At 39.5% G+C, this 23,911-nt stretch overlaps 1 long non-coding RNA gene across 1 annotated transcript in view; it reads right to left on the bottom strand.

Annotated features, from left to right (window-relative positions):
* The window catches only part of LOC140120466 (uncharacterized), a 93,465-nt gene that overhangs the window by 23,567 nt on the left and 45,987 nt on the right, over positions 1-23,911 (bottom strand). The window contains exons 2-4 of the long non-coding RNA XR_011853811.1: positions 14,039-14,141; positions 12,094-12,239; positions 4,835-4,919 (exon numbers count right to left, since the gene is read on the bottom strand). This is a non-coding gene — a long non-coding RNA (uncharacterized lncRNA). The remainder of the gene's footprint in view (positions 1-4,834; positions 4,920-12,093; positions 12,240-14,038; positions 14,142-23,911) is intronic.

Raw genomic sequence — 23,911 nt, forward strand, 5'->3', positions numbered from 1 at the left:
AAGATCATGTGATCGAAGGAATCATGTGATCGGGAAACAAGGGGGTGTGTATGTGTGTGTGCAAAGGTGTGGGCGGCGCCCGCACAGGACCGTCAGCTGACCAGTCAAGTTACGGACGTCGCCGTCGAGCACAATCCCTCAAGCCGCAGTGTTATACAAGAAACGAGGAAAAGTGAAACAAGAAATGGCAAGTTACACATAATCCTAATAACATCACATAATAAAAACAATATTCCATGCAGTGTGGTATATCGAAAAGTTGCAGAGGGCAAATCAACTTACTCTATATCTCTCTTCTAGCATCTAGTACATCTATAAGAAAACTGCCATGTCGTTTTTATCATTTAGTCCTACTGGACCTTCCGCTTCTGTCTTAAGGATCCATCTAGCCTCGCACCGGAGGAGCTCTCTATGTCTATCTCCTCCGTTGGTATTCACTGTTACTCTTTCTATTCCCGCAAAGGTCAATGCATCAGGGTTACCTGCATGCATTGTATGCACATGTTGTATCAATCTAGGGGAACCTTTTCCTGTAATAACGGAACGATGGTGCTCCCTAAACCTAATGTAGAGAGGTCTAATGGTTTTTCCTATGTAGAATCGTCTACATGGGCAAAAAACAACATAGACTACGTAATCAGTTTTGCAACTAATGAAATGCTTCACAGTAGTTGTGACTCCTCCTATCTGGAGAGTCTTGTCCCTTAAATGAAATTTACAAAAATTACAATGGTGACATGGAAAATTACCTTGTGGACTCGCTTTGTCTAGCCATGTGGTTTTATCATCTCCAAATCTACTTCTAACCAGAAGGTTCTTAAGAGAGGGATTACGTCTAAACGCTACCATAGGTCTATTGGCCGTGAGTGTTTTAAGCTCCGGGTCCCTTTCTAGTATATTCCAGTTTTTCTGGATGGCCTTGCGGATATTGTTCTCATTGGGTCCGAAATCGAAGGTGAATGTAAATCTATCCCTCTCGTGTTTTTTATCATTATTATTCTGACCCCCGTGTATCAGCTGCCTCCTCTCTAGCTTCGATGCCCTTTCAAAAGCCTGTCCAATAATGTCGTCGGGGTACCCTCTGGTTCTTAGTCTATCCCTCAGTTCCACCGCTTGTTTTAGAAAGGATTCGTCTGTATCGTTGATGCGTCTCAAGCGGACGAACTGACCATAAGGGATGGCTCTCTTGACGTGATCTGGATGGGCACTATCGTAGTGTAATAATGCGTTGGTAGCTGTGGACTTACGAAACCCACTCACTTGGATGTGATCATGTAGTGCGTTCACTTGAACATCTAAAAATTCCAGATGTGTGTCGCCGAAAACACTAGTAAAACGCATATTCATTTTGTTCCCCTCATTAAGGTAGTCTACAAACTTATTGAATTCATGCTCAGACCCGGACCAGGCCATGAACACATCGTCCACGTACCTTAAATAAGTATGTATATGTTTGATGAATGGATTGGCCGTATTAAGAATATACCTACTTTCGAACATGGCCAAAAAAATATTGGCGAAGGTACATGCGACCGGTGTGCCCATGGCCGTTCCTGTCGGCAGTGCCGACATCCCGCTGGGTGACTTGCTGGTTCCCGGCACTTCTCTTGTTTATTGTCTTTCCCAAACTCCATTGCAAAGTATAAAAATGTTCTGCAGTATATTGAGTGGCACTTTTGGGACAACCCCTTCAAAGACAAATGACAGCACTGTAGTAAATGTATTTGTTGGAGGTCATATATCTTTATTTTTAGAAAGCTTTTCATGTTGTTCCAAATAAAAGGTTAATATTATATGAGAATACGTGGATTACAGCAGAGATCAGAACTAAAGTATAACTATTATTATGTATTTATTTCTTGAGCACCATTAATTCCAAGGTGCTGTAAATTCAGTAAGTGGTTCACATACAATAAGACAAGAAAAAATGAAAGTACAAAAGGCACAAAACTACATTAGACTGATACAAGTGGAAGGGGGGACCTTACCTGTAAGGGCTCACAATCTATAATGGAGGGTAGATGGAGACACATGATGAGGGACCAAAACTGTTGTAGGCATTTTTAAATAAGAAGGTTTCCAGGTTACGTTTGACATCTGACATATGAAATATGAATATGAAAGATGCCTGGTGCTGATCAATTGTGTATCCGGTCAATTTACTTTAGGTGAAAAAAGAACTGGTGTTAACCCTTTCCTTACGAGGTCCTTTTGCCTTTTAGCATTTCAGTTTCTTACTCTCCTTTTTCGTTTTTGATTTTTCAGTTTACATATGACTAGTGATGAGCGAGTATACTCGTCCGAGCTTAATGCTCGGTCGAGTATTAGCATACTCGGACCGGCTCGTTGCTCGGGCGAGTATTTGCCCTGCTCGATAACGAGCATTTAATTTAAAAAAAAAAAAGTAAAGAACAGTAAAAAAATACAATTTAATCATTTAATTTAATCATTTAATTGAAGAACACAGTGAAAGAACACTGTGCAGAATAGATTGCAGATGTTCGCGAACATCTGCGATCTGCTCCAGAGACACGCGTGCAGAACGGTGTTCTCCGCAATAGTATTCGAAGAACAATATGTGTAGAGAACAACTTGCAGATGTTGTCAAACATCTGCAAGTTGTTCTTCACACATATTGTTCTTCAAATACTATTGCGGAGAACACCGTTCTGCACGCGTGTCTCCGGAGCAGATCGCAGATGTTCCGGAGACACGCTTGCACGGTGCAATAGTATTTGAAGAACAATATGTGTGAAGAACAACTTGCAGATGTTTGACAACATCTGCAAGTTGTTCTCTACACATATTGTTCTTCGAATACTATTGCGGAGAACACCGTGTCTCCGGAGCAGATCGCAGATGTCCCGGAGACACGCTTGCAGAACGGTGTTCTCCGCAATAGTATTTGAAGAACAATATGTGTGAAGAACAACTTGCAGATGTTTCCAAACATCTGCAAGTTGTTCTTCACACATATTGTTCTTCAAATACTATTGCAGAGAACATCGTTCTGCACGCGTGTCTCCGGAACAGATCGCAGATGTTCGCGAACATCTGCAATCTGTTCTGCACTTTGTTCTTTCACTGTGCTCGTTCAGTTTTTAATTTTACTAAAAAATGCTCGGGTCTCCCATTGATTTCAATGGGGCTCGTTACTCGAAACGAGCACTCGAGCATCAGGAAATGTTCGGCTCGAGTAACGAGTACCCGAGCATTTTAATGCTCGCTTATCTCTACATATGACATATAAGGGCTTGTTATCTGTGGGATGAACTGTACTTTCTAGTGGCACAATTTTATATTTTTTTCAGTTTATAGAAAAGCTGGAAAAAAAATAAAATGTGGTCGGATTGCAATTAAAAAAGTGTTCCATTTTCCTAAGGGCTTATTTATTTACATCTTTTCCTGTGCAGCCACCTCCCCTTTATTTATTAGTTCAATACAAAATGTAGGTTTCTTATGTTTTAATACAAAATTTTTTTTTCATCTTTTGTACAAAAAAAACCTTATTCTTTCCATAGTCATAACATTTTCAGTGTACAGAGCTCTGTACAGTGTAAGTGTTTGTGGTGAAAGCTTTTGTTTTTACTGATACCATTTTGGGGACCTTTTGATTTTTATTTAACCTTTATATTTCATTTTTTATGTGTTGCAAAATGGTGAAAAAATGGTGAACCAGACAATTAGGGTGTTATTTTCCGCTACAGGGTTCACTGCCGGAAATAATCGTTTCTATATTTTCATAAATTGGACATTTTGGGACATGGGGATTCCTAAAATTTTTATCATTTTACTTGTTTATTTTTATATCTGTTCTTGGGAAATGGGGGTGATTTGATGTTAAACATTTTTTTTAAATATTTTAATATTTTTTTAAACTTTTTTTTTACTGTTATTTCAGGCCTTGTATTGTGCTACAATCTAAGGGGTGGCTGATCACTTATAAAATATACTTAAATTCAATTATATTGCTGTATATTATCTATGTACTGCTTCTATATGTTACAGTTTGGCTGTAATATAGATTGCCTGATGATCAAATTACGAAAAAATGGGTTAAAAGAATAAAGATATTATACAACATCTGAAATAAATTAATATTAAAAAAGAAAGAAAAAAAGAAAAGCAGATGTGCTCACATCTGCTTTTCTTTCTTTTTTAATATTGATAGATTGCTTGATGATAACAACTGAACAGCGCCATTTGCTGACATCACAGGGGGCGCTGATCCTCCATACAAGATGGCGGCGCCCATGTCACACGTCAGCGCTCTGGAGAGGAGGAGGGATGAGCGGTGGTCACACCTCGCATCTCCATAGAGCAGCGTAGGGCTGGCGTTGTAACACAGCGAAATATAGGACATGTCCTATATTTCGCTGTGCACAGTCACAATGCGGTGAGACAATGGGGCACATTTACTAAGAATGTAGGAAACTGCACTAAGAGTGCTCTGCTTATGTATAAAGCTCGGTGTGACAGATTCATTAAGAACGTGAGACAGAAATCATGAATCTGGCGCGTCCCTGCACTGGCCCCACAGTGCAACTGCGTCACAAAACAATAGTGGCGCGGACACTTCTTAAATACCTGTGCAAGCAGTTTACACTAGAAAGAACGTGCAAAGTCTGACAGAAAAATAGCGCAAAGCCCTCAGTAAATGTGCCCCAATGTGTTCTGGCTGCACCGTGACCAGGCACCATAGACGTCAATGGGGACCAATATTTGGCTGCAAATGGTACGGCGGCATATCAATTCCATTTACATTTCTGGGAGACCTTACTGATATACAGAAATTTTTCATTCAATCTCTATCACAATGCAGCAGTAACCTTACCTGAATAAGTGAAGGAGACACCCATTCTTGTAATAGATGGAGGTCGTATGGTAACATACATCTTGGTTTTGGAAAAACAAGAATTCTATAAGAAATAATATTATTTTTCTTTGAGAACTGCTGTTCAAACCATTTACGGTAAGGAAGATATGACACCCTACTGCTATGATTAATGAATTGAAAATTGTCTAAGAGGGGAACAAGGTTCCTACTGCTGCAACATGCCACCTCCAAGCACTTTATAAGATGTAAATGTACACTAATTAATTAGAATGTCTGCTGCTAACTTTAACTGTGTCACATTTTCACAAATTAGCAAATATTAATTTCACTCTCTTGACTTTACCGTGAGTCAGACATAAAACGTGCGTGGAAGCGACCTACAGTAAGAAAGCAATAAAACACACTGCTTAATAACAATTTGTTATGTTCACCAATGTCAAATGTGCAAGTAATATCAATGTATTAAAAGTCCATGTGGGAATAGGACAAGGCAGGCGTCAGATTATCAAGTAGCAATTAGGCCAATAACTAGGAAAAAACTGACTGCTGTTACAAGAAGTCCCAAAAGTCCTTGGGAAGTCAATATCTGCTTCAATCTTTTTACCATGTCAAAATCTATTGGTTCAAACATTCCCAATGCTCATAAGGTTTCGACTTCTGTTTGTAGTTTCTGAATTCGTGTATAGGAAAGGTGAACTAAAGCTTATTAAAACATAACTTTTAATATATTCCATAAAAGGTCATAAATTTCTTCAGACCAGAGCCACACTCCATCTCATAACACCAGAAGAAATGGAAAGCAGTAATAAAACAGACAATGTTACATCAGTACACGAGAAGAGATCTCATATCAAAAGATAAAAAGCCAGAAAGATCTCACCCATGATGAGGAGTCAGGAGCCATGGAAATAGAGCAGGAATATGGAGCGGCTACTGTCAACATAAGGGGGTCCAAGACCAGGAGAAGATGAAGGCACTGCATCCAGGTATCCCTAATGCTGCCACTTAGATACACCACTGTGTTCTTTGTAGGACCGCTGTCCATGGCATGACCAAGCTGACATTATTGATGCACCTTGTCTTATTTCCCCTGATGAAAGATCCTCCTGGATGGCGGATCTGTAAACGCGTTGGGAAGGCATTCTACAGCAATCCTAGGGACCTTTAGATTCTATAGGTCTCCTGGGACTGTCCTTGTTAGGACAGGAGCTATTCTGGGGAGCAGAGACAGAGCAGTTTCAGGGATACCTGGATGCAGTGCCTTCATCTTCTCCTGGTCTGGGACCCCCTTCCATTGGTTTAGAGTTTATTAGGTTTTAAGAGGGCTCCCAAATGTTCAAGTTCCTGTGTATCTGAAATTGGTTCATGCTAGTAGTGTTCTTACCTTGGAAATAGACCATAGAGCTGGCCACTCAGCTACAGCTGCTTACTGACTTGGATATGCAGCAATTTTCTGTAGCCACCACTAGAGGGAGATCTGCACAAAGAGATTGGTACAGCCTACATTGAGTATGGCAGTTGCATTAAATATGATATACTGAGCTCCCACTAGTGGTGACTGCAGGAATTTAGTTTTTAAGACTTTAAGAGTAATATAGAGCATATACCATCAATAAACAGTGGGTACAGAAAGTATTCAGACCCCTTTAAATTCTTCACTCTTTGTTTCATAACAACCAAGTTCTTTTTGTCTCATTAATGTACACTCTGTACTCCATCCTGACAGTACAAACCAGAAAAAAAATATCACATGGTATTCAGACCCTTTGCTGTAATGAACATATTTAACTCACATGCTGTTCATTTCCTTTTGACCCTCATTAAGATGATGTACTCCTTCATTGGTCTAGCTGTGCTTAATTAAATGTGTTGAACTTGATTAGGAAAGGCGGACACCTGTCTATATAAGACATCACAGCTCACAGTGCATGTCAGAGCACATGATAATCATGAGGTCTAAGGAACTGCCTAAGGAGCTCAGAGACAGATTGGGGCAAGGCACATATGTGGCCAAGGTTAAAAAAGAATTTCTGCAGCACCTAAGGTTCCTAGGAGCACATTGGGTTCCATAATCCTTAAATAGAAGAAGTTTGGGATGACCACAACTCTACTTCAACCTTTCTGCCAAGCTAAACTAAGCAATTGTAGGAAAAATAGCCTTAGTGAGAGAGGTAAAGAAGATGTAATATGGAGATGAGAGAAAGTTCCAAAAAGTCAACTATCACTGCAGCCCTGCTGGGACAGGACGACTGCTGGCAATTAAAGGAAAGATGAATGCAGCAAAGTACAGAGATATCCTGGATGAAAACCTCTTCCAGAGTTCTCTGGACCTCAGACTGGTCCAAAGGACAATGACCCTAGGCACACAGCTAAAGTAAAACAGTGGCTTCAGAACAACTCTTTGACCATTACTGACTGGCCCAGCCAGAACCCTGACCTAAACCCAATTGAGCATCTCTAGAGAGACTTGAAAATGGCTTCCACCAACTTTCTCCATCCAACCTGAGGGAACTGGGTAGGATCTGCAAGGAAGAGTCAGAGGACCCCCAAATCCGGGTGTGAAAAACTTGTTGCATCATTCCCAAGAAGACTCATGGCTGTACTAGCTCCAAAGCTGTTTCTACTCAATACTGAGCAAAGGGGCTGAATACTTATGGCCTTGTGATATTTCAGTTTTGCTTTATTAATAAATTAGCAAAAACATCTGCATTTCTGTTTTTTTCTGTCAAGATGGGGTGCAGAGTGCACATAATGAACAAAAAAAACATCTTTTTTGATCTTACCAACTGGTTGTAATGAAACTGTGAAAAATGTAAAGGGTTCTGAATATTTTCCATGTCCTCTGTATGTACAATCCAGCTTTTGACCACAGAGCCAGTGAGGTTTTTGTTCAATAATACTTTTTTTTTAAATAAAATTCCTCAAGAAGTAGACCTGGATTTTGGTTACATCAATGTAAAGAGTTAGAATGATAAAATTTAGGCTTCACAGAATGCAATGCTTTATAAAGTGTTGTATATGGTTCTATTATCCTCATTGTGTGTAGTACAGAATAATGTTACTCAAGGTTTTTGCTTCTTCATAACTTTGTACATCACTCAGTATTACTTTTTATAAGTGAATAAACTATATCTGACAATGAACAGAATTGAGTCATTTGTTCCCTTTTCCATTTCCTTCCAGATCATACGAGAACAAGTTTCTTTGTTTATTCTGTAAAATAACAACTAATATTCCTTATCATTTTCTGTATTTAATCTTGTAGAGCTGATATGTACTGTTACAATATGTGGAATTTATTCATCACAGAAATACTCCTTTTCAAAAGTGCATATGTGAAAAGGGCTCTATCTGTCATAATATAAATTTATATTTATGTTAATGGAATGATCCCAAAGGCAAGGGGAGTACATAGCACTTCGCTGTAGAGAAGATTTGAACACTCCAAAGCAGAGTCTTTTCCCAAACCTTTATCCATTTCCATATACACTACAAGTGTAGTGTAATGCTTTTGTTTTGGAACAGACAATAAGATGAAAAGTAAAGAACAGACACAAATGGTAAGCCGTAATGCAAGCTCTCCCTACATACTTGCCTATCCTACCCTAAATGGTAACCAACAACTCATCAACGTTCTTTATATATCTGCCCAGTTCTGATTACTGATTGTTGGTTAATTCAGTTTTCTGACACTTACTGTCCATCTATCTTTCCTGCTGCTATTGCTATTTGCTGGAATGTGTATCTCTTGAAATTTGGTTCTGTGCCAGAATTGTTGACCAGAATTCCATAACCACTAGGCTAATTAGGTAGATGTCAGCCGTTATGGGTGAGTTTAGGGCCTGCAGCCCTCTGTATATCATGACAGACATTCCGGTCATTTTCTGTTTTCCCCTATCCACTATCATTGTAATCAGGGCCAACTTATTTCTAAAATATCCCTTTAATGTGAACTCAATAAATGATTGATGTGAGAACAAGATATCAAATTCAGACAAAAATAGCACATCTATTAGAAAATAAAAGTGAAGGAGTTAAAACACTCTACAACTAGAACTGTAGTTCCATCATTCTGAGGGGGTTGCAGTGGCCATTCTCCACCGATCAATAAATGGTTGCCTATCATACAATAGTTACATGCCCTAGTTTCTGGTCATGGTTATATTCCTTTAAAGGGGTTTTCCCACGAAAGAAAATTCTCAAATCTCAACCCCCCAATGATGATAAAGATTGTTTTAAACCCATGCTTTACAATTTTACTCAGTTTTATTGCTGTTTTAGCTCCTATCACTCCCTGGGGTGGTTAGTACAAAACTCCAGGGTGTGGACGAGGACTCTCTAAGCAGACACATTATGATCCATCTAGTTTTGTGGGGTAACAATGTGGTTGGATATACATTTGCATCTGGCTTCTGATGAAAATGTACTAAGGCACTGACACATAGAAAGAGATGAGGCAGATCAGAGATGATGAGCCGACATGCCTATTACACACTGCCAGCACTGCTACATCTCTGTTCTCCCTGATATGTGCCTACCACCCCCTTCCTCCTTTCCTCACAATGTGCTGTTTGCTGGCAGGAAGTCAGTGAGTGTCTGTAAACTACGTGCTAGACTGCAGCGGGACGTGGCTACAGGCTCAGAGCAGAGAGACTGAAATCTCAGCTCCAGGCTGTCGCAAAGGAATCCAAGATAGCGGTCACCCACCCTAGTCAAGTTACAGGGTTGTGTCTAGGGGAAACTGAAATTGTGTACACCAGGACTAATAGAGACAGGTTGGACTTGTATCTGTGAAATGCTGTATTTTTGTTAACAACAGCGAATTAGAGAATGGGGGTCATTTACTAAGGGCCCGATTAGCATTTTCCCGACATGTTACCTGAATATTTCTGATTTTCGGCGATTTCCCCTGAATTGCTCCGGGATTTTGGCGCACGTGATCAGATTGTGGCGCATCGGCGCTGGCATGCACGTGATGGAAATCGGGGGCGTGGCCGAACAAAAACCCGACGGATTCGGAAAAACCGCTGCATTTAAAAAAAAAAAAGTGTCGCAAGACTTGCACTTAACTTCACTAGGAATAGGCCGGTGAACTTGAGTGCATTTCGGCGGGCACTTCAGCACAGCAACAACTTCGTGGGAATACCCCTTTAAGGCATTTTTTTTAGCTCCAAGTTGCTTTCCAAGTTGAAGTCTTTGCAATATGTGATATCTTGTACCCTACTCGAGAAAACCAGGTTGACAGGGTCATTACTGGTAACTGAGACATGAGGAGGCAGGCTAGGGGGACAAACTTGACACGTCTGCATGAGAAAGACAAGTCAAGGCAAAAGGAACTGAACAGACATGACAAGACGGAACAAAGGAACATGGACAGGATCTGATAGCTACACAGAACAACAGACAAAAGAAACAAGTCATCAATCTCAAGTTAGGAAGAGGTGTTATATAAAGCTAGATACTATTGGGACATGGCTGTGTTTTATCTGAATAAAAACACCAGCCAGAATTATCATTCAAGCCGTTTCCAATCTCTCATGTGGAATGGTGTAAGTGTTTGGTATTTGTAACCCCAATCTATTAGGAGAACAGGGCTTCCCTATCTGTTTCTATGACAGCCTTCAACACTCCAAGGCAGGGTATAATACAGATGACTATATTGGCATTATATTCTACATAGGGTCAGACCCCCAAGGGTTTAAAGATAGGCCTAAACATTTTTTAATAAATAAAGGCAACAAAATGTTTTCAGCTTTTCCCCACAAATTTTAGTAAAAAGTGATCAAAGGTAATACAGGTCCCAAGATTGTATTGATGAAAACATCAGCTCATCCCAGAAAAAAATAGATCAAAATAAAAAGATAGGGGTGTTAGAATATGATGACATTTATTATTTTAAATTACCTTTTTTTTTAAAAGGTATTAAAACAAAAATATAATTTGAGAAGGGGCGGGATGAGTGGCGCTTGCCCAGGTCAAACTGGATGCAGACAACGGAACACGGCCTATTGTTTGTGGATGGATGCAGCCCTCATGCACATGGGTTTGTGTGCATGAGGCCTTACTTTGTTTTGGCCCGGCTTACACACGACACACATCCGTCGGACGACCCGTCAGATTCGGACTATACACGGGATTTAACAATTCAGTTTGTGCCACAAGCCATGCACCTACATACACCGGGAGGAAGATGGTGAACTTTGGCGGACCTGATCGAGGGAAGCTACACATGCAGTAAGGTCGATGGATTAAGACCGGCGCTTTGTGCATCGGTGTAATTGGTATTCGAAATACCGTAATTACTAAGAGGTCTGACCTTTTGTATATTTCAGCTACAATCTGTGCCAGTATTTTTTTTGCCCCAATTTTTTAAATGTTGCACAGAGCGCAAAAAAAGGGCAAAAAGTTGCAATTTCTGTGGTGTGAGCTTTAAATTGCAACTTTTCATGCCATGTATGCCAGAAAACTATCATAAAAGGCATGATATAGTGGGGCCAATGAGTCTAATGCAGCCAAGGCCAATACAAGACTCACTACACATTCAGCCAATGTCCAATTATTTGTTTTGCCATCTTGTCTTGTCCGTTGAAGTTCACCGTCCTATCTTGGGTGCAGGTAAGCGTGTGTCAAGCGGCACATTTTTTTAAAAAAATTCCACGGTTTTTCCGAATCCATCGGGTTTTCCGACAGCTACGCCCCCCAATTTCTGTCGCATGCATGCCGGCGCCGATGCGCCACAATCCGATTGCGTGCCTCAAAATCCCAGGGCAATTCAGGGAAAAACGGCGCAAATCGGTGATATTCGGGAAACCCGACAAAAAATAGCAATTTGGGCCCTTAATAAATGACCCCCATTGATGTCTATTTGGGAATGTTTTGTGCAAGGAAGAGAGTAAATAAGATGTGACTTCATCTAATGTCAAAAGTGGATGCAATTATGGTATTTCTTGTTAAAGAGGTCTTTAACTTTCATTGCAATCTTGTCTTGTATAACATGTAAATGAGGTGACTGCTGTAAAGAAATCCCTACACAATAAGCAAGGGTCAGACTATTATCGCACTAGTGGTCAAAGTAAAAATTGCAGGATATTGAAATAGATTGTGAAAAGGAAATGGGCCATGTTCTGGAGACACAATCCCTTTAAGACTTCAATCCTACGTAAAAAGAATTGTTACAGCATACATTACTCAACAGTCCCCATCAATGAATATGAAAAACATAAGACAATAGTTTTGAATCATAAAAAGACGCTTACCATGTTGCAGCATAAATGACATCCATTGCTAATGTCACGTTCTAATTATCCCAGTCCCAGTGACAGAATCCTCAAGCAGCATTGTTTTCTCCTCTCCGTGACAGAAGGCTGAAGGATGCAGCATTGACGCAGAGAGATCCCACCAGCTACATCAGTTCGGAGACAGATTTAATTATCTCACGTTAATATGGAAATAAGCGCGACAGAGTAGTTAATATGCACAAGAAAAAGTCATTTCAAGACTCTACAGCTTCACAATAAAGTGATGGAAAAATACATCACTATTTAAAGGGGAGTTCCACTTCAAGAAATCATTTTTTATGCATTTTTATATATATTTTCCGTGTCAAGTCTTCAGTTTAATAATAACTCCTTTATTTATATAGCACCAACAAATTCTGCAGCGCCACACAGAGCTTTCTAGATCACAATCAAATCAATTTTCATCATCTCTGCTTGCTGTCGTTCAGTAGGAAGCTTTATTGGTTATGTGATGATTACACTACCACTTGGCTGGTTAACCTTTTCAGAACCAGCCTGTTTAGATCATTTTTGTTTTTCATTTTATCATATTGCCATGAAAAAAGCCAGTCCGTAACTTTTTAATTTATTTGTTGTCTTTTTGGTATAAGGGGCAGTTTTTTGAAGGACCAACTAAATTTTTGAAAAGCACCATATTGGAGGTACATGAAAATTATTTACCGTTTCTGTATGTAGTGTGTCCTTCACAGTGTGGCTTTTATGACAAATTAACTGTATTCTACCATATATTTATATATTGATTTACATGCACTTACTTCAATACTTGAACAATCATACAGATCATTTTAACGTGATCTGGAAACCGAGGGACTGCTATTGGTCACAGCACTATGCCTCCTAGCAGGTATTCATCCCCTATCTATAAAGGATAGTATGAAATTAATGCCTCCCCCCTTCTCTTTCTTGTCTCTCATCTTTGTTTTCTCTTATATGCCCCGAGTTACAGAGTTTGTTTTGTCTGTTTTTCACTTTCTTCTTTATTTGTATATAAAGGGGCATATTTACTTGCCCGTCCGGAGGAGTTCACAGAAAGTGCTTTGTCCGACGATCATGCCACGATTCACTAAGGCCGATATCCCGCATGTGTCGCTGCCCCGCTCAGGTCTGCCAGAGTTCACCATCTTCTTCCTGCTGCATGTAAGTGCTTGATCTTGCGACACAATTTGAAAGTTAAATCCCGGGCTAAGTCCGGATCCGTTGGATAATCCGATAGCACGCCCCCAATTTCTGTGACATGAAAGTCAGTGCTGCTGCACCAAAATCCGATCGCGTGTGACACAATCCCCTGTTAAATACCTGTCGCAGCCGCGCGAAACCCGAAAATGTTTGGAAGTCCGACAAAAGTGCGCCTGCGGACCCTTAGTAAATAAGCCCCATTATATCTGCAGTTATTAGGGTTCTTACCCTATATACCCTGTTTTGTTCACTGTATATACATTTTTGACTGTTTCTGTTGTTTTCCTTTTTCATCTACATATGCATAGTTTAAAAACAAAATCACATATACTTTTGTACAATATAAATCTGTAGTTCTTGATTAACTTTTAGATTTTTTAGGGCAAACATTTTATTTTCAGTGTTGATGTTGCAAAGTAAAAACTGCATTTATGAGATAAAATGTTTTTTCTTTTGGTCACTGTGACATGTGAATTTTTTTATAATTTAATTTACAGGTTATAAAATTTACATCATGATTTTTTGGTTGCTTGGCTACACTCAGTAAACCAAAGCACTGTAGCCTGTCAAAGAAACCTATTAGGAAATGGTTAGTTATTTTATAATGGAAACCCCTCATGGTAATTATTATATCATGGCATCATTGCATCACACATATAAAAGTTCCATACAAAGTCTTCCACACAACTGGAAATAATGGAAATGTGTAATGGAAATCCTATTTTACCTGCAATGGCCACTACGGGGTCTCACTGCTTGCCGATTCCCAAAGCTAATAGAGAGTTCTGTGCTAGCTGTAGAAGCACAGCCTATATGCAGTGTTCTCCCCCCTAGTTGAAAATGGAAGAAACAAAAAATGTATAAATTAAAGCAAAACTATCACTTGTAAAATGCTGTTCAATTTGAGTATATACTTAGTTTGGAATCAGATTTAAAATACCATAAAGATATATCACATGCCAAGATTCATTATCTACTAAACTTGATTTGTTAAAATCCATAGTTTTATGCTTAGGAGTCCAGCAACCAGTTTGTTTCAATGACTGACAGCCTTCCCTGTATCAGTGGGTATACATAGCTGTCAATCACTGAGTTGGACCGCCCACTGGACTCCTAAGCCTATATTGAACTGGGATTTAAATTTATAAAACAGAAGTTATACTGATTATTTTCCTATACAACTATATAACAATCTACCCAGCTCTATAACATGCATCCTGTAAATTAGACAGTAAACTCAATATAACTCTTCAACCCCATGGAAGACCTCACTACATATCTTATTAACAAGAAGGTGAACTCGTCCCTGTGACTACAGACTGTTGATCTACATCATAGTATCATAGTATCATAGTATATAAGGCTGGAAGGAGACGCAAGTCCATCAAGTCCAACCTTCAAGAATTAAATAAATGTTTTATCCCCATAACCCGTGATATTTTTTCTCTCCAGAAAGTCATCCAGGCCTCTCTTGAACATGTACATAGAGTCGGCCATAACAACCTCCTGCGGCAGAGAGTTCCATAGTCTCACTGCTCTTACAGTAAAGAACCTTTGTCTATGGTGATGGTAGAATCGCCTCTCCTCTAGGCGTAGAGGATGCCCCCTTGTCCTGGTCACAGGCCTAGGTATAAAAAGATCTTTGGAGAGATCCTTGTACTGTCAGGTATTTGTACATTGTAATGAGGTCTCCCCTCAGTCGTCTTTTTTCTAAACTGAATAATCCCAAATTTTGTAATCTGTCAGTGTATTCTAGTCCCCCCATTCCCCTAATAATCCTGGTTGCTCTCCTCTGCACCCGTTCCAGCTCTACTATATCATTTTTATACACTGGTGCCCAAAACTGTACACAATATTCCATGTGTGGTCTGACCAGGGATTTGTATAAGGGCAGAACTATGTCTTTATCATGAGAATCTATTCCTCTCTTGATACATCCCATTATTTTATTTGCTTTAGCAGCAGCCGCCTGGCTCTGGTCACTAAAATTAAGTTTACCATCCACCAATACGCCCAAGTCCTTTTCAGCTTCAGTTTTACTAAGTAATTGACCGTTTAGAACATAATTATACTTTTTGTTTCCATGGCCCAAGTGCATAACTTTACATTTATCTACATTAAACCTCATCAACCATTTCTCTGCCCATCCCTCAAGCTTCCACAAATCCCTCTGTAATGCTAAACTATCGACCTCAGTATTTATTACTTTACACAGCTTAGTATCATCTGCAAATATTGAAACTTGACTGTGTAAACCCACTACAAGGTCATTAATGAAAATATTAAAAAGAAGTGGCCCCAATACTGACCCCTGTGGCACTCCACTGGTAACATCAACCCAATCTGAGAATGTGCCATTAATGACCACCCTCTGTTTTCTATCACTAAGCCAATTACTTACCCAGATACACAGATTTTCTCCTATTCCCAGCAGTCTCATTTTATATACCAACCTTTTATGTGGCACGGTGTCAAATGCCTTTGAAAAGTCCAGATATACAACATCCACAGCGTCCCCCAGATCCAGTCTTGAACTTACCTCCTCGTAGAAACCAATCAGATTAGTCTGACAGGACCGATCTCTCATAAACCCATGCTGACGCTGGGTTATAAGGTTGTGCACAGTGAGATACTCCAGGATAGCATCTCTAATAAACCCCTCAAATATTTTCCCCACCACAGCAGTTAGACTTACGGGTCTGTAGTTTCCAGGATCGCTATTTGATCCTTTTTTGTATATTGGTACCACATTTGCTATGCGCCATTCCTGTGGAACATAACCAGTCCTCAGTGAATCTTCAAATATTAAAAATAACGGTCTGTCTATCACCGTACATAATTCATGCAGAACCCGGGGGTGTATGCCATCTGGCCCAGGTGATTTATCTATCTTAGTGGTTGCGAGGCGGCGCCGTACCTCTTCCTGGGTTAAACTGTTGACATTATAAAAAGAATTTACATTATTCCTCATTGTGTCTTCCACCAGGGGATTTTCCTGGGTAAAGACAGTTGAGAAGGCGACATTCAGTAGATTGGCCCTTTCCTCATCTCCTTCCACCATGACCCCCATGTTATTTCTAAGGGGACCCACACTCTCTGTTTTTAGTTTCTTATCATTTATATACTTGAAAAATAATTTGGGATTATTTTTGCTCTCCCTGGCAATATTTCTTTCAGTCTCTATTTTTGCGGCCTTTATCTGTTTTTTACAGGATTTATTTTTCTCTCTATAATCCTGTAATGCCTCATCGCTACCTTCACGTTTTAGCACCTTAAACGCTTTATCTTTCTCGCTTATTGCTTTCCTTACAAGACTAGTTAGCCACATAGGCTTTTTCTTGTTCCTTTTATGCTTTTTCCCATAAGGTATGTGTTTCTCACAGGACTTTTTCAGAATATATGAGAAAAAGTCCCATTTTTGGGGGGGGGCTTTTGTCTTTGAGAGCATTATCCCAGTCTATGCCTTTAAGGTCTTCCCTTAGTTGATGAAAATTTGCCCTCCTGAAGTTTAGAGTGTTGGTTGCCCCTTCACTAACGTGCTTAGTAAAGCGTAATACAAAATCAATGATATTATGATCACTATTCCCCAGGTTCCCCCCAACCTGTAGTTTTGATACCCTATCAGGTCTGTTGGTAAGGATAAGGTCCAGCAGTGCCCCCCCTCTTGTTGGCTCCAGGACTAGTTGCGACAGGTAATTGTCTTTTGTTGTACATAGCGAAATCCATGGAACTGTGCAGACAAACATCTGCCTTATCCTGCGTCGTGACATAGAATTGAGATTATCTGTTCATTGTCATTGATCCCTGATCACATTGCTACTTCTGGATGCCTGGGCATTCTCTAACATACATATTCATGTCTAGTGCAGAGGAGGCTAAGCCGCATGTGCTGTGCATCTTCCCTGCTTATCCCTGTTGTCTGATCACTAGTAACACTGACCTCATAGACAGTGGTGGCGAACCTATGGCACGGGTGCCAGAGGTGGCACTCAGAGCCATTTCTGTGGGCACTCGGGCCATCACCCCAGGACAGAATATGGATCAAATCCACCAAATCTTGCAGTCCCAGGCAACTTAAGAAATGCTGCTCTCAGTGCTATTTTACAGTGACACTAGATTGGCTGTGGGAAAATTGAGAACTGTTGAAAGAACTGCAATGTCTTTGGAGGTCATCCTGCTCGACCAATTATTCTTCCTCTACAGAGAGGAAAGGCCAATACAAATGAAAGATGTGGAAGAACAGGTAGCAATAAGTTACAACTTAAAATTCCATGTTGGCACTTCACAGTAAATACGTGGATTTTGGCTGTAGTTTGGGCACTCGGTTTCGAAAAGGTTCGCCATCACTGTCATAGACTGTTACCATTGATCACTGTGATCTGGTTATAAGCACAGCAGGTTACACATAAATAAGTACAAAAAATACCCTTCAGCCTCTAAGAAATGCACACAGCCCATCAGTGGCAGGCCACGTTGTAGTGGGCTTGGCCAACTTGAACAAAGGGAGAAAACGATTAGGGAACAATATTAATGACTAGAGGAGGCAGATTTAAGCTGGGGTTTCTGCAATTCCCTTTTCAACGAAGGTACAGTGGGGTGGGGGGTGAGTAAGGTTTATTGTGCCTGTTGTCACCAACCTGTTTGCAAGCCAAAGGGGAAAGGATCCCTATAATGTCCTTCTATATTATGGCAGACCAAATATTACATAGAAAAAGAACTGTATTGCTGTATTAAGATGAACTGCAAGGGTCATAGGGGCGGAGGAGAATTGCTCTGCCCCTTCCTGGCTTGACTTTTCCACCCTCTTGTCACTATGCTGGATTGGTATACAGTTCTATCCTAGTATGGTAGCAATTTGTGAGCCTTAATCCCTATGACGTGTTCCCTTTTATGCTAAACCTGGTTGTATGTGTTCATATTACATGTGGGAGGAATAGATTAACAATTGGGGGTAATTATTAATAATTATTATTAATCCTTAAACTACAAGAAATCAAAATTAGCCAATATTATGTAGTTTCATTTTTCACTTTTCATTTAAAGGCCATCTACCACCAGGTTGAAAGATTATATGCAAATGACTTACTATACCATTGCAGTGTTGGCACCAGCTGAGAAGCTGAGCCCATGAAACTGAAGCAAGATTTCAGCATGTCCTAAATCCAAGTAATGAATTGCAGCATCTAAAATGTTCTGAGGGTCTTTCCCCCCAAGCCACAAACAGAAGGTACTAATGCATCACCGTAGTAGCTGACAAGCCTGCCAAATTTAACCCTTTATTAGTTCCTATATCATGACTCCTGACACCCATAATGCACTGCAATACTATAGTATGAGTTGAGAGAAAAGGTATCCCACCTTTTAGTACCCTCCTGGGACAAAATAAAATAGTAAAGAATGATTAAAATTTATGAAAAAATAATGGATTTGTTTCCTTTTTTAAACATTCTTTTATTATGATAAAAAAAATTACTAAGATCCTTTCATATTTGGCATCACTGAGTACTTACCGTAGCACTCCGATCTCAATTTTTTAACTGGCTCATGAAAAAAAAATCACAAGTTGATAAAAAGCAATAAATTATAGCCACTACAAATGGGCACCAGCAAAAAGTACACTTTGTTTCACAAAAAACAATGCAAATGGAAAAATAAAAAAGTTATAGTTTTTAGAACTAGAAAGCAAAGGAATGCATTCTAAAGCCCCAAACTGGTTCTAGACAAGAAAAGAAAATAACTAAAACTTGGCCATTGAAATGCAACATGCAAGCAGGACAAATTTTACACTCCAGTCATAAAAGACTGAAGACATAATTTGGAGATAAATTCTAAAAACTCTTATAAGACATTGAAAGAGTAAGAAATCAAATTGGTAAAACATAACATTTAATAAAAGTGGCATTTATCAACTAACCTTAGGCCATATTCATATGACCATTTCTATGGGTCATGTGAAAGTTCCTCAAAACTGAATCACAGACAAATTATCTGATTACAAGAAACAGATCAAAATGTGAAAATCAAGAACAAGAAGTATTTTTATCACAAATGTTTGCACAGATACTGAACTAAAAATAGAGGGCGTCGTTCTATCAAATCCATTGGCAGCCCTGTCACGCCAGAGATTATCATTATCCTTATAACAGACACCCACTTTCATTATAGGAGGCACAATGTACAATCAGTGGTGGGTGGGTGGTCTCCTTATCTTATTGTAAGGTTAGAAATCCTGGACAAGACGTCTAATGAAGAAAATGAGTGACAAATGAATGAAGAAGTTCTAGGAGGAGCGCGTCTCACTGATCCCATTATCTTGTAGCTATTTCTGTTCTGTATTCTGCATAATAAAGACACACCCATAGCTGTATTTAAGTATGAAAATTGTTTCTCATAGAGAAATAATATGTGTAAGGCCAACTAGCTGCAATCGTTTGTACACTCTTTCTGCTAGCACTTTATTTGTATGAATAACAAATAAAGTGCCGCACTTTTTTGATAACTTTTATTAGCCAGTTATGCAAATTTTGTTATGTGGCTACTGGGGCGTGGAGTAGCCGCAGCTAAGGTTACATGGCTACTCCACTCCCCAGTAGCCTCTTTGTTCCTCCTACCCAAACTCTTTGGCGCGCAGCTCCTCGTAGCTGCGCACCCTCGTCCGACGAACCTGCTGTCTGCGCCCTGCGCGGGCCTGCTGTTCTGTGCATGCACAGATGGCAGGTTCATTCGGACGAGGGCGCGCCTCTCCTCGTAGCTCCACGCCGAAGAGTTTGGGTAGGAGGAACAAAGAGGCTACTGGGGCGTGGAGTAGCCACGCCATGTAACCTCAGCTGCGGGTACCCCACGCCCCAGTAGCCACATAATAAAATTTACATATCTGGCTAATAATAGTTATTAAAAAAGTGTGGGGACATGAGGATAATCCCTTGAAAGCGCTATCCTCACGTCCTATTGATCCACCTACCACCCGATCTACCTTTATAGGTAGATTTGTGGTGGTAGGTTCCCTTTAAGGATCATATTGCCTTGATTTCCACATCCAGCTAATCTCTATCAATGATTTGTTCCCTGGTACATGTTAGGCTTACCCAAAAGAAAGCAACCGGTGGTCTTCTACAGAGAAATCTAAATCCCTATATGGGGCATCAAGGGTATATACTAGAAGATTACTTCAATAAGAAGATTTAGAGAAGCCTAAAGTCAAACAATTTGGTGGCACAATCAGTCTGTAGTAGTTCATGTAAAGTGATTTTGCCAAATATGTTTTAAAAAGCAAACTCAGTTTACATTGGGCAAATCAAAACCACAAAGGGGGAGAAGTATCAGAAGCTTTGGAGGTAAAACTGTTATGTTTTCCCATGTGAAACCAATCAGAGCTCAGCTTTAATTTTATAAACAGCTGTGGGAAAGTGAAAGTGATATATCTCCCCCAAAGTGTCTATGTCATGGAATAAGGCCAGGTGTTGAAACTGGATTCATTCTTTGAAAGATAGTAATCATAGAAATTCGACAAGGCTGAATAGAATGAAACTAAAGGTGTAACAAACCATGGTGTGGCACCTTTTGGATGAGTTAACTTTTCCATCAATGGTCCGTATGTTTTGCTTATTTTGTTACTAAAACGTTCATTATTTCTTGAGGTATTGTATTACTAACTATGTGATCTTATGTAATGGTCTGTTTATCAGAGACTTTTCATGTATGGGGTATACATGATGTGGGTTGGTACTTGTGCTTTTACTGGAGTTTACTTTCTATAAATTTTTTAATAAATATTGAATATTGTTCTACTACTTTTCTAGTACAGGTACTCCCCGGATTACGTAAAAGATAGGTTCTATAGGTTTGTTCTTAAGTTGCATTTGTATATAAGTCGGAACTGTAGATTTTATAATTGTAACACCAGCCAAATATTTTTTTGGGCTCTGTGACAATTGGATTTAAAAAATCTTGCATTGTCATAAAAACCAAAATTAACAATAAAGCTTAATTTAAGCTATGTTTGATAACTTTAATAGCTATTTATTGTAGCCGAAGGATAAAGTACAGTAAATTACCAACATCCAAAGGTCCATTTGTAACTGGGGGTCGTCTGTAAGTTGAGTGTTCTTAAGTAGGGGACTGCCTGTACTTCTCCTGAGTTTCAGGATATCGGTTAAAGCTACTTTACATTTTCTAATATTGGAGATCTGTAAATCCCCTGCATCTCCACCCATGGCACAGGGTCTCTTATCCCACTCGTATCCCCATATCATCACTGAACCATATTGCCCAGCATGCTTAGCTGTCAGGTGTGCAATCATTGCAAGTTACTAATAGGGTTTTCTCATCAACAGCATTTCTTCCATATCCACAGGTATATCTAGGGGTTGCCTTAACTGCCTTGTATTGGAAACTTCAGGCCTCAGCTCATCCCATGAGACAAACTGATGGTTAACTTGTTTGTAATTGTTTTATATCTCACTTTCTATATTTAATATAATATTAATAGTAATCACTATATCTTATTTTTATCTAGTAGTCTGTTTAGCAGTCACCTCATTTAGACAGGCAGGATTTCAATAGAAGATAACAGCTTTACAAAAGACTACTGACATTAGATGGTGACTCAACTTATGTACAATCCCAGTTCCCCAACAAAATTCACACAAAATCTAAATGTAATTTATATGTATGTATGAATTACTGGAGCGTATTTATATATTACTAGCAACATTTACTTTATTAAAAAACAATTGTGGGGAGGGCTACCACCACCACCCTTAATATTACCATGTTTATAACTTAATACTTTTACTTTAGCTCAGTAAAGGTGGCAATAAAATAATAAAATAACAAAAACACATTACAAAAAACTGGTATGCTTTTAAAGTGTCAAAACAAAAAATGCCAACATGTTTCCTTTAAAAGCATCAAATGTCTCTTTATAGATGTTGATGAAGCCTTCTGCAGCCATATTCATGATATCTTTCATTGCCACACATTTCAGCTTGTTCAATAGACGGAGAATGTGTACCAATGTGTCAGTCTGTTTAAACAAAAGACAGGAGATGGATCACTGTAATGAATGCAATTATAAAGCTAATTTACTTGTCAGGATCTGACATATACCAGGAGATCTCTGGTGATGACATCACTTGGGATCCATGACTGTATGTGTGTTCCTTCTACAGATATTGCACTTCTGCCATTCAAGCTTTTTGTACAGTTAAATGCCTGCGTTCACTTAGAATTACACGATCTGCTGTTAGCCACCTTTGTGGATAGTTCTCATTTTGGGTGTTAATTGGTAGGTGGTCTTGCTGCTTTTACAACCAACAGATGGTGAAGCTGATATATTGTTAGAAGCTCTGCTGCAAACTGTAGGCACGAAGGGGCCAATGTATCATGTCTGGTGTGCCAATTTTATGATGTACAAGGAAAAAAAGTCTATTTCTGGCACATTATGGCACTCCACTTTAGGTATGCTGGTATTCAGTCTGTGTATTGTATAGAGGATGCCAGATTCATGAATTGTGGAGCACGTTCTTCATAAATCTGGTGCCCCTTAAACTTTTTATGGTGCACCTTTAATATAGGGTGTGTGACACATTTCTGTTGGACTCTGCATGATAAATGGGGCACATGGTCCAACTTAGCACTAGAACGGTCCTTTCAGTGCAGAAACTTTTGTTGAATCGGGTGTAATGCAGCCGCGACAAAAATGAGTCGGTGCAACACATATGTGGCGCAGGCACTTCTTAAATACATGTACAAGCCGGGTGCACCTAAAAGAAGGTGTAAAGTCCGACAGAAAACTGACGCAGGGGCTTTAGTAAATCATAAAATTAAAGCAATTCAAAGAAGTGCAATGTTTTGATCTTGCATGTTCCACAGATGCAAATTGCTAAGGCAAATGGGAGAAAGAGAAGTAACTTAATAATCCTGGATCCTAACCTAACTTGTTAAAAAAAATGATTTTAGTAATATGTAATTTAACTGCAGCGGCTACTGGGGTGAAAAAGGGGTGGTTTGAATGATATTTTCAGTTACGGAATACATGGTCATAAATAATACATTTTAACCTTACCGACGCGCCCCGTACCAGTACGATGCATCGAGAGGGCTCACGGGATGAGTCTTTGCTGCATATTGCATATAAGACTTGCCGGTAAAACCCGCGATCGGTGCTTTCTTTGAATTGCCGGCGGCTTCAAAAAGATGGCACCACCATCTTGCTGCGGAACGTCGCTCCCTGTGACTTTATCGGGGAGCGGCGATCCATCGATCAGCACATTGTAATAATTGAGGAGGAAAATCCCCATATTCTGCCATACTGTAGTATGGCAGTATATGATAGGAACGATCAGACAACCTCAAGGTAGTCTGAAAAATAGTGAAAGTAAAAATAAAAAAAAGTTTAAAAAATAATTAAAAAAACTAAAAATTCTAATCACCCCCCTTTCCCTAGGACTAATATAAATATAAATAAACAGTAAACATCGCGGGTTTTATCACAGCGATCGCTGCCGGCAAAGCTGATAGCACATTGTAATGAATGAGGAGGAAAATCCCCATTTACTGCAATACTGTAGTATGGCAGTATATGATAGGATCAATCAGA

Source organism: Engystomops pustulosus, chromosome 3 (assembly GCF_040894005.1).
Source record: "Engystomops pustulosus chromosome 3, aEngPut4.maternal, whole genome shotgun sequence".
Classification (NCBI taxonomy): Eukaryota; Metazoa; Chordata; class Amphibia; order Anura; family Leptodactylidae; genus Engystomops; species Engystomops pustulosus.